Source organism: Pelobates fuscus, chromosome 5 (assembly GCF_036172605.1).
Source record: "Pelobates fuscus isolate aPelFus1 chromosome 5, aPelFus1.pri, whole genome shotgun sequence".
Taxonomy (NCBI): Eukaryota; Metazoa; Chordata; class Amphibia; order Anura; family Pelobatidae; genus Pelobates; species Pelobates fuscus.
Window position 1 is genome coordinate 62,964,087 of NC_086321.1, and position 12,713 is coordinate 62,976,799.

The window sequence follows — 12,713 nt, forward strand, 5'->3', positions numbered from 1 at the left end:
TGATTGTATGACCACGCCCATATATTGCCTCCTTGCTGATTGGTTTATAGTTTCTCTTGTTAATTTATGCTGCTGTTTGAGTTAGCAAAGACAGTTTTAAGTAAAATATGAAACCTCTTGTAATATGATTACACACCTCTGGGTTTAGCTATCATAGAATCAGAGAGACAAGTGCCAGTGTAACACATATTTATAATAGTAATAATGAACAGGTGAATGTATGTTTTGTGTCCCTTACTTTTTTGTATAATGAAATTATTACCATGTGGTAAAGATACCTCCAGAAACCTAGCTCTACCCAGAATTGGTACAAATTATTCGGCTACCGCTAGTTAGTGAATTAAAGAAACACTGGGGTATTTTCCCTCTGTTAGATAAACTGCTTACAGATACGTTAAAAAAAAAAACTATATTAGTAGCAATGCCAAAAAAATATTCTTTAAGTTAACTTATGTTGTTTAGTTAGCTGAAGCGCCTGGTTCCTTCACAGTACTGGTATCACTATCAGATTCAGCCATGGAACAGTTTTCTGTATATGATGTTTTCATTTAAAGCTATGATAGGCATTGCTAACATTAGCCAATCACAGACTAGCATAAAGTATAACATTGGCTAAAACCGAATGATGACTTTTTTACATCACTAACTTCGATTGACTGTTTTGTTTTGTAAGCACTAGATGAAAGATTCATTTTGGACAGCATGAATAGGGACCATCTAATTTTGATGCAGCCTCTGCGGATCCAGGAGCAGATGAAAATATGCAGACCTCCCAGGATATGGATAGGGAGGCTCTGCAGCAGATATGTATCCAGTACAGAAACAAGGCAAGACTAGAACAGGCACCTAACAAGAAAACAAGGCAAGACTGGAAGAACCCAGAACCGGAGAAGGACAGAAAGCAGAACCCAGAACATGTACACAAGACATGAGGGAAACATTAACAGGGCAGGACAGGACTGTACATGAACTGGGAATACAAGACAGAATAAAACAAGACAAGAGATACAAGGCAAAACAATAGGAGATATAACTAAGTACAATATATGTAAAACATTGGAGATTTAGACATACATAAATGGCCAAGATGTATGCAGCCCTCCACTGCTCCAAAGTACTCCAATTACGGTGGGTCCTAACTGCCTAGATATGCATGACTAAATAAACAATAAAACACACACAGTACTTACCTGCAAAGAAAGGAGCAGAGGTAATGAAACCACTGCCTGCAGGATCAGACTGAAACAAAAAAGGATTAAATGTCAAAGGAACGGGTGTGGCAACAAAAAACAAACATTTAAAGGAATACAGGAGGCTGGGAATTCCAGGAACGGAATATGGGAATGAACCCAGAAAACCCAGCATAAAGAAAACCAGACAAAGAATAGAAAACCAGAAAAACCAAGAAAAACTAAACAAGAATTGTAAAAAGAGTAATGGATACCAGAATCCAAGGCCAGACATCTTCGCAGAACAGGACAGGATGTGACAGAAACCTAGCATGGAAAGACTGGAGCAGACCAGAGCAGACCACCAGCATGAACGTCAGCAGCAGGAGCCGAAGACCGTATCTCAGGACCATAACCTTTCCAGTCAACCAAATATTGTAAAGAACCATGAGATAACCTGGAATCAATAATAGAGCAGATTTCGTACTCCTCCTGACCACCAACAACCAAAGGTGGTGGAGGAACAGAGGGGTAGAGTACCTGTTACAAACCAAAGGTTTAAGCAAAGAGACATGGAAAGCATTTAGTATGTGAAGAGTAGCTAGAAGCGCCGGGGAGTAAGAAACTGGATTGATCCTGCGAATTACATGAAAGGGGCCGATGTATATAGGTGCAAACTTCATAGAGGCTACCGTCAACTTTAAATGACGCGAGTAAAGCCAGACCCTGTCATCTATCTGGTACACAGGATTGGCACCACGCCATCTGTCAGCCTGATGTTTAATAATAATTTGCCAAGTGGTTTGTCGCTAGGAGCCTGAGCTGTCACTATGGCACTAAAGAGAGGAGAAGATAACGTAAGAACAGTAGAGGCAATTATGCAATCAGGAGATATGACATAAGATATCTCTTTTTACTGTTCCTCCTCAAAATCATGTTGCCTAGATAGGGCATTAGCTTTCACGTTTCTTGTGCCTGGTCTGTATGTGATAACATAATTGAAATGTGACAAAAAGAGTGACGACCTGACTTGCCTGGAAGATAACCTTTTAGCATCTCCTATGTAAGCCAGATTTGTGTGATCAGAAGTGGATCTTTAGATCCCTCCAAAAGATGTCACTATTCTTTTAAGGCCAGGATGATGGCTAACAATTCCCTGTTGCGTTTTTCATAATTTTGTTCAGTTGATGACAGTATAACCCAGTGGCGTACGTACCGCGGTCGCAGGAGTCGCAGCTGCGACCGGGCCCGGCACTCCAGGGGGCCCGGCCGCCCTGTGGCCCCCCGCGACCGGGTAGCAGCTGCCACGCTTTGCGGCCTCGGCCCGTGCGGCAAACCGCCGGGGCCGCATGTCAAGGGGTCCATCGGGTGGCCCATGCTGTCAGGGCCACCCGATGGACATGGATTTTAAGGGGGCCCGGTCTGCGCTGAGCGCTTTAAGTGCTCAACCGGGCCCCCTGTGATGAAATCATCACACGCTGGGAGGAAGTGACCACACATCACTCCTCCCAGCATACTGAGAGCCCGCGCGGGAGGAAACAGAAAGGAGGAGGGAGTCAGAGTGGGAACTCTGACTCCTATCAGGCTGAGCCACCACTGGACCCACACATGGTAGGAAACATTTTGTGTATTTGTGTCTCTGTATGTATGTATGTATGTGTGTATGTATGTCTGTGTCTCTGTATGTGTGTATGTATGTCTGTGTCTCTGTATGTGTGTATGTATGTCTGTGTCTCTGTATGTGTGTATGTCTGTGTCTGTATCTGTGTGTATGTCTGTGTATGTGTGTGTGTATCTGTATGTATGTCTGTGTGTGTGTGTATCCATATGTATGTCTGTGTCTCTGTGTGTGTGTGTGTATGTATGTGTGTGTCTCTGTGTGTATGTATGTCTGTGTCTTTGTCTCTGTATGTGTATCTGTATGTATGTCTGTGTATGTATGTTTGTGTCTGTGTCTCTGTGTGTGTGTCTGTTTCTGTATGTGTGTATCTGTATGTCTGTGTATGTATGTGTGTCTGTGTCTCTGCATGTGTGTATGTATGTGTGTGTCTGTGTCTCTGTATGTGTCTGTGTGTGTCTCTGTATGTATGTGTCTGCGTGTGTGTCTCTGTATGTATGTGTCTGCATGTGTGTATGTATGTATGTGTCTGTCGGGGGTGTTTGTATGTGTTTGTGTCTGTATGTATGTGTCGGGGAGTGGGGCCTACAGTCAGGGGGGAGAGGTTCACGGTAGGAGAGGGGGGGGGGCCCACGGATCAGTTTCGCACCGGGGCCCCATGGAGTGTGTGTACGCCACTGGTATAACCCATTCTCAAGTAAGGTGTGTAACACTTGTTTGACACGTCCATTGTGAGTAGATAGATCAGGAGAATAAATGAGTACGTCATCGAGATACACCAATACAAACGATTATATGTGCTCTATAAGTACATCATTAATAAGATCCTGAAACACAGCTGGGGCATTACATAAGCCAAAGGGCATAACCAAGTACTCGTAGTGACCATTTCTGGTATTGAATGCCATTTTACACTCATGTTTATTCTCACTAAATTATAAACGCTACTGAGGTCGAGTTTGGTAAATACTTTAGCATCTTGGAGTTTATCAAATAATTCGGAAATGAGTGGTAAAGGATAGACATTTTTCACAGTGATCTTATTTAACACCCTATAGCCGATACAGGGACGCAGATCTCCTTCTTTCTTAGATACAAAGAAGCAACCAACACCTGCTGAAAGAGAAGATCTGTGTATGTGACCCTTAGATAAGAATTTGTTTATGTATTCCTCCATGATCTTACTTTTATAAAGGAATAATGTTTATACTCTGCCTTTAGGGGGTATAGTACCATTAAGCAACTCTATGGAACAATCGTAGGGTCTGTAACATCAGTATGTTTTCTGTTAAACACATCTTTAATCCTTCAAATAAGGAAAATGAACCTCATTAGAAAGAGGAGCAGCAGTGGATATATTAACTGTGCCCAATTTCCTAGTAACAGGTTGCATACACTTGTGTCTACAGTCATCACTCTACTCTAGTATCTCTCCTTTAACCCAATCAATATGTGGGTTGTGCTTGAGAAGCCATGGAAAGCCAAGTATTATTGGACAAGAAGGATAATATATAACTTGGAAAGTGATCTGTTTCTTGTGTAAAGCACCTATCTTTAACGTGAGAGGAAAGGTTTTCTGTGTTATAAGTGGTTGGGATAGTGGTCTACCATCTATGGCCTCAATGGCCAAAGGTGTGGTTCTTTCATTGAGCGGTACCACATAGTCGGTAACAAACTGCTTGTCTACGAAATTCCCTGCTGCACCGGAATCAACCAAAGCATCACAGGTAGATCTTATTTCATTGCTTTGTGTGGTAATCAAAAGAACAAACCTATTCTGAGGCATACCAAAGGACATATACATCACACCTAAGGCCGGTCCTCGGACAGTTCTTAAGTGCGCAAGTTTTCCGGCCTTATAGGATAACAACATCTAATTTCATTTCTGGTTCCCTCCCCAGGGTTAGGTGTGGGGTTGGGGGTAGGGTTAGGGGTAGGGTTAGAATTAGGGTTGGGGGTAGGGTTAGAGGTAGGGGTAGGGGTAGGGTTGGGGATAGGGTTAAGGTTAGGTTTGGGGGTAGGGTTGGGGGTAAGGGTAGGGTTAGGGTTGGGGTTGTGGTTGGGATTAGTGAATTGCCGAAGTTCCAAATTGCCGAAGTCAGGAATTGCCAAAGTCCCGAATTTCAGAAGTGCCGAATTTCGGAAGTGCCGAACCGAAGTGCCAAAGTCCCAAATTGCCGAATTCCCGAATTGCTGAAGTCCCGAATTTCAGAAGTGCAGAACCGAACCAAATTTTTTTGCCCATGCACATCCCTAAGGGTTATTCAGGGATCCTGACAGATATCAGTATTACAATGTGACTTGTGTTAATTTTGAAAAAAAAATGGTTTGGAAATAGCAAAGTGCTACTTGTACTTATAGCCCTATAACTTTCTAAAAAAAAAAAAGAACATGTTAACATTGTGTATTTCTAAACTCAGGACAACATTTAAAGTTAGAAAAAGTGTGTTTTTTTACATTTTATGATCATATTTAATATTTCTTTTTATAGTAAATGATATGAAATGATGAAAATTAATGGCGAGAAAAACAGTATATAATATGTGTGGGTACAGTAAATGAGTAAGAGGAAATTTACAGCTAAACACAAACACCGCAGAAATGTAAAAACAGCCCTGGTCCCAAATGGTAAGAAAATTGAAGAGCGGTCTGGTCACTAAGGGGTTAAACTCAGCAAGAAATTCCTAATAATCATATGCTATTACCTTATTGTTTTCCCATAAAGGATTGGCCCATGTAAGAGCCTTACTTGTCAATTGGTCCATTAGATAACCTATCTTGGGTCTATCAGAAGGGAATGATCCAGGAGACACTTAAAAGTAGTATTATAACTGGTTAAGAAAACCATGGCCTTCCTGAGCATCTAAAATGAGGAGGAGGTGATAAGGATATCGAGGGAGCCTTATACACAATGGGAACAGTTGCAATAGGAGGGGATGGACCCAGGGCCGGACTGGGAGAAAAATTCGGCCCAGGCATTTTTTTATCACAGCGGCCCACTAAGAAGGGGGCGGGTCAGAGGAGGTGTGTTTTGTCATCACTAATGACAAGCACGCCCCCTCTCAAAGTGAGCATGTTGGTTCAATGCTCTTCCAGGGCAGACCATGCGCAGAGCTCTGCTGAAGAGCTCTAGCATGAGAAAAAAAAAACCTGTATTTGTTCTGCACAGTGCAAGCAAATTTAATAACATGCTTGCACTGTGTTTCCTTGCAACTTGTCTCTGGTGTCTCTATAACTGGATACCAGGAGACAAAAATGGCAGGAAAGAGTATTGTGCATGTGTTTGGAGTCTGCTTGTGGTATTGCGTGTGTGTAGAGTGAGCTGATTGTGGTGTGGTATTGTGTAATAAGGTTAGTTTTAGACATGTTGTGTCTGTGGTGTAATGTGATGCATATGTGGCTAGGGGCTGTAGAGAATGTATGTAAAGGGGATGTAGCATGTGTGCATACAGGCTATAGAGTGTCTGTATAGGTGATGTAGTGTTTGTAGAAAGTGTGTGTTTAGGGGTGTAGTATGTGTTTGCTTACAAGGAATCTAGTGTGTGTGTGTGTATATGGGATTCAGAGTGTGTATGTTAAGAGTGTAGTGTGTGTCTGTGTGTGTGTGTGTATGTGTATAGGAGTCTAGTGTGTGTTTGAAGGACCCAGAATGTGTAGGAGATCTAGTGAGTGTGTGTTTATAACGGATTCAGAGTGTATATAGGGATCTAGTGTGTATATGTGTGTAGATGATCCAGAGTTGGGTAAGGGATCTAGTGTGTGTCTGGAATGTAATTTGTTTAGGGGTGCAGTATGTGTGTGAGGGGTGCTGTGTGTGTGTATGTATGTGTATATATATATGTGTGTGTTTGTTTGTAACTATTGTGTATGTGTGTGGTGCAGTGTGTTGGGGGGTTCTGTGTGTATGTGAGGGGTGCAGTATGTGTGCGTGATGGATGCTGTGTGTGAGGGGTGCTGTGTGTGAGGGTGCGGTATGTGAGGTGTGTGAAAGTGCTGTGTGTGGTGTGTGTGAGAATGCTGTGTGTGAGAATGTGGTGTGTGAGAGTGCTGTGTGTGATGTGTGTGACAGTGCTGTTTGTAATGTGTGTGAGAGTGCTGTGTGTGATAGTGCTGTGTATGATGGGTGTGAGAGTTCTGAGTGTGATAGTGCTGTGTGTGAGAGTGCTGTGTGTGAGAGTGCTGAATGTGCTGTCTGTGAGAGTGCTGTGTGTGAGAGTGCTGAGTGTGATGTGTGTAAGAGTACTGTGTACGATGTGTGTGAGTGTGAGAGAGTGCTGTGTGTGAGAGTGCTGTGTATGATGTGTGTGAGAGTGCTGTGTGTGAGAATGCTTTGTGTGATGGGTGTGAGTGCTGTGTGTGATGGGTTAGAGAGTGCTGTGTGTGAGAGTGCTGTGTGTGATGGGTTAGAGTACTGTGTGTGATGGGTTAGAGAGTGCTGTGTGTGTGTGTGTGTGTGTGTGTGTGTGTGTGTGTGAGAGAGAGTGCTGTGTGTGTGTGAGAATGCTGTGTGTGAGAATGCTGTGTGTGAGAATGCTGTGTGTGATGGTTGTGAGAGTGCTGTGTGTTATGTGGGTGAGAGTGCTGAGTGTGAGAGTGCTGAGTGTGAGAGTGCTGAGTGTGCTGTGTGTGATGGGTGTGAGAGAGCTGTGCGTGATGGGTGTGAGAGTGCTGTGTGTGATGGGTGTGAGAGTGCTGTGTGTGATGGGTGTGAGAGTGCTGTGTATGATGTGGGTGAGAGTGCTGTGGGTGAGAGTGCTGAGTGTGATGGGTGTGAGAGTGCTGTGTGTGATGGTGTGAGAGTGCTGTGTATGATGTGGGTGAGAGTGCTGTGTATGAGAGTGCTGAGTGTGATGTGTGTAAGAGTACTGTGTACGATGTGTGTAAGAGTACTGTGTACGATGTGTGTGAGTGTGAGAGAGTGCTGTGTGTGATGGGTTAGAGAGTGCTGTGTGTGAGAGTGCTGTGTATGATGTGTGTGAGAGTGCTGTGTGTGAGAATGCTTTGTGTGATGGGTGTGAGTGCTGTGTGTGATGGGTTAGAGAGTGCTGTGTGTGATGGGTTAGAGAGTGCTGTGTGTGATGGGTTAGAGAGTGCTGTGTGTGAGAGTGCTGTGTGTGATGGGTTAGAGTGCTGTGTGTGATGGGTTAGAGAGTGCTGTGTGTGTGTGTGTGAGAGTGCTGTGTGTGTGTGTGTGAGAGTGCTGTGTGTGAGAATGCTGTGTGTGAGAATGCTGTGTGTGAGAATGATGTGTGTGATGGTTGTGAGAGTGCTGTGTGTTATGTGGGTGAGAGTGCTGAGTGTGAGAGTGCTGAGTGTGAGAGTGCTGAGTGTGCTGTGTGTGATGGGTGTGAGAGTGCTGTGTGTGATGGGTGTGAGAGTGCTGTGTGTGATGGGTGTGAGAGTGCTGTGTGTGATGGGTGTGAGAGTGCTGTGTATGATGTGGGTGAGAGTGCTGTGGGTGAGAGTGCTGAGTGTGATGGGTGTGAGAGTGCTGTGTGTGATGGTGTGAGAGTGCTGTGTATGATGTGGGTGAGAGTGCTGTGTATGATGTGGGTGAGAGTGCTGTGGGTGAGAGTGCTGAGTGTGATGGGTGTGAGAGTGCTGAGTATGATGGGTGTGATTGCTGTATAAATGTTAGAATGGATTTTGTGTGTAGGGGGGGGGGGTAAACAAATAATATAACAGGCATTATGTGTCCCCCCTCCCTTCTTACCTTTAGCCTGGGAGGGGGGGACTGGTACCTGGGACTGGGAGGCAGAATGGCAGTGTTCCCTGGTGGTCCTCGTGGTGAGTGAACTCTAGCCTGCGGGCTAGAGTTCACTCTCACGAGATCCGGTCGTTGCCATGGCAATGCTCCGGATCTCGCGAGAGGAACCCGGCGGAGCTGCAAGTTAGAGCTCCGCCGGGTCCTCTCTCCGGGCAGGCTGGCTCCCTCCCTCTCTCCCTGCCGGCGGACGCATATCTATTCAAGTGGGCCGGTGAGGGAGATCTTTGATCTCCCCACCGGCCCGTCATGGAATACAGCGGGGCTGGCGCTCGGATAGTGCCGGCCCTGCATAAACCGGCAAGGGAAGTCCTGGGACCTTCCCCTGCCGGCCTCGGCCCCACGGCCATCGCGGCCCACCGGGCATCTGTGGATCATCAGGCTGAAGATGGGCTAAGATCGTTTGGAAAGCCTGGGCAAAATTGATCCATATGGTAATCATTTTCCTCCAGCCTCCTCTCGCAAGCCAACATGTGCTAACATAATTCTGCAGGGTCTATGACCCTGTCATAATGTCACGACTACTATATGGCCCAACACGCAGAACTATGAAAAATTAAATAATGTATACCAAGCCTTAGAATGGCCAGACTTAACGTAAGAGAATAGTCAATAAACAAGCCGAAGTCAGGGATGCAAAGGTAGACACAAAATGTAATACTAGCCAAAAGTCAGGATACCAGAAGTAGGAAAAGTCGAATACAAGCTAAAGCTAAATACCAGAAATATCCATGAACAGGAACACCCTCTCAGACAACCAACAAATGGGAACCACGACAGGACACTGAAAAAAGGCTAGTCAGGGTTTAAATATGCCTCTCTGTGTACTGATTGGTTAACACAAGATGTTTGACCCCAAAACGTGCGTGTGCGTCGATGACATGATGTCACAAGCAAGCAACTAGGAACTATTTTGGTTAAGGTTCCTACTTTAATAGGAATATCCTTATAAATTCCGGGAACGCATTGGCCAGCATCCCTTAGAACGCCGCACCAGCTGAGAACTGTCAGGGACGAGGATCAAGCGGCATTGCCGCCACGATCCAGGTGAGTCTCTTCCCTTTACAGCGCGACCGCTCTGTTCAGGTGCGGTCGCACTGACCAGGGACTTGAGCGCAGATACAGTATTGGCACAACCACCCTGATCAGATGCAGTCGCGCCGATACGAGCACCAGGGGCCGTGACAAAAAGGAGTTGAGTTTTGGACAATTAACAATTGTTCAAAAGCAATTTGACAGAAAATGGGAGCACCCAAAGACTCTTAGTATCATAACCACTACAATTTGCTGTTGAAGTTATGGATTTCGAAGTATTCATTTAAATTTAAAGGAAATGTGAACTCCCAAATAAATGTAATCCCATATTATGAAGTAATTAAAATACCAACAAACTGATAATTTAGATTTTTCCCAATATTTGCATGATTAGTCATTGCTCTTCACAGGAAAAGAGCGATCATTATAGTCTCTGGTTTGCTTCAGATGTTAGATTTCCTGATATAATCCTTTACAGGCACAACATTGAACAGGTATGTATATGTACCCATTATCGTTACATGTACATGCTAGCTGGCCATGTTTGTTCAGTAATAGAGATGTCCCGAACGGTTCGCTGGTGAATAGTTCCTGGCGAACATCGCGTGTTCGCGTCCGCCGCGGATGGCGAACATATGCGATGTTCGGTCCGCCCCCTATTCTTCATCATTGAGTAAACTTTGACCCTGTACCTCACAGTCAGCAGACACATTCCAGCCAATCAGCAGCAGACCCTCCCTCCCAGACCATTCCACCTCCTGGACAGCATCCATTTTAGATTCATTTGGAAGCTGCATACATTTTTTTTTTGTATTATTTATTTTATTTATTTTTTATTTATTTATTTTTATTCTTTATTTTTGTAGTGCATGTAGGTATAACAAATGAGCATGTGGTACCCCAATGGCATTCCTCATGCTTTTCAAGTAACAATTGTAACCATAGGGTATATGTTAATACCCTAGTCTGCGCGGAGCCCTCCATGGGTGAAGATGGATTATTTTTTTGCGCTCGGGTTTTTTATTTTATTTCGACGGGTATGATGGCTTTTTATTTGGCCTCTTTTGGGGCTGAAAAATGAAGATTTTAGAAAAAAGAAGCGGCCGAATAGTAAGTTGAATGGATTGTATTTTATTCCCCCCCCCTCACTATTTTTTAGGGTGAGGGGGGTAGGTAGGTTTTTTTTTTTTATTTGGGTGGGGGGGGGTGACTAGGGGCTTGGGGACCCCTAGTCACCTTTGATGGGGGGGGATTTTCATTTAGGGCCCTCACCCGCCGCTCAGGGGTGGGGGCCGGGGGGGACAGTAGGTCCATCCCCATTATTCTTTTATAGGGCCCCCACCCGCAGCTCAGGGGCCATGTTACTCTTTATATAGAGGGAGCCATGTTTACACGGTATATAGAGGGGAGCCATGTTACTCTGTATATAGAGAGGAGCCATGTTTACACTGTATATAGAGGGGAGCCATGTTACTCTGTATATAGAGGGAGCCATGTTTACACGGTATATAGAGGGAAGCCATGTTACTCTGTATATAGAGAGGAGCCATGTTTACACTGTATATAGAGGGGAGCCATGTTACTCTGTATATAGAGGGAGCCATGTTTACACGGTATATAGAGGGGAGCCATGTTACTCTGTATATAGAGAGGAGCCATGTTTACACTGTATATAGAGGGAGCCATGTTACACTGTATATAGAGGGAGCCATGTTACTCTGTATATAGAAAGGAGCCATGTTTACACTGTATATAGAGGGGAGCCATGTTACTCTGTATATAGAGGGGAGCCATGTTACACTGTATATAGAGGGAGCCATGTTACTCTGTATATAGAGGTAGCCATGTTTACACGGTATATAGAGGGAAGCCATGTTACTCTGTATATAGAGGGAGCCATGTTTACTCTGTATATAGAGGGAACCATGTTACTATCTGAGGTGGTTAACTATGATTGGCCCAGGCATGTTTGTTAGTCTGGCCTGCATGGTTGTCTGGCATGAATAAAAGTAGCATGTTTCAACTATATTAGTAGTTAGACTAGTTTGCACTAAAACATGGAAGACACCCTAGTATGAATCGTGATCAACCGCTCTCAGAGACTATGCATTGCGACATGTATATGATGTGGAAAGGTAAACTGTTATGACTGTCTATAGACGAAGTGGCTTTAGCTGCACCTTAAGGATCACTAGTCTGTGGATGCTGTATCTCTGCGACTGCTATTCAGGAGCCATAGATTGCCGGGTATTGTTGCCAATGCTATTCAGGAGCCATATATTGCCGGGTATTGTTGCCAATGCTATTCGGTGGGTGAGTCCTGTAGCCTCCTGGACTGTTTGCGGTTGTTTGTGGTGCGTTAAACGGGGAGTTTGGTCTGTCACTGTGAAGCGGGCGTAACCCTTACACTACATGATCGATACAACATCATACCTGATGTTTTAAAGCATGTTATTCCAAACCATTTAGGAATGTTAGGTGATTTATGCCCTTTATGGATTAAAACCAGACTCTGCATCAACTATGTAATTTTCCATGGGAGTTTTGCCATGGATCCCCCTCCGGCATGCCACAGTCCAGGTGTTAGTCCCCTTGAAACAACGTTTCCATCACTATTGTGGTCAGAAAGAGTCCCTTTGGGTTTTAAAATTCGCCTGCCTATTGAAGTCTATGGCGGTTCGCCCGGTTCGCCCGTTCGCGAACATTTGCGGAAGTTCGTGTTCGCCGTTCGCGAACGGAAAATTTCGTGTTCGCGACATCTCTATTCAGTAAGCTAATAACTAGAGTGGAGTTTAATGTAAGTACGATACACCCACATCTCTCACAACATGAGGAAAAGTATTAACTTATACATCTGTCACTTTAATTACCTTATACACCTAAGGAAGGGGTTGCTGCTCACAGCTGTTAAAGAAGAAGCCCTGTGATGCTTTGCCGCAGATTAGACCCAGACTATATTATTCTTTAGCACATCCAGATGTCTGTTCCGTGGAAATAGCTCCCAAAATGGTTAAAAGCCTTCTTAAAGCCCACCATTATTAATGCCACAATATTCATAATGGCCCCCAACTACATGCATTAACAAATCCCTCTAGGGTCTTTCTGGATACATAGCAAAAGTCCTTGT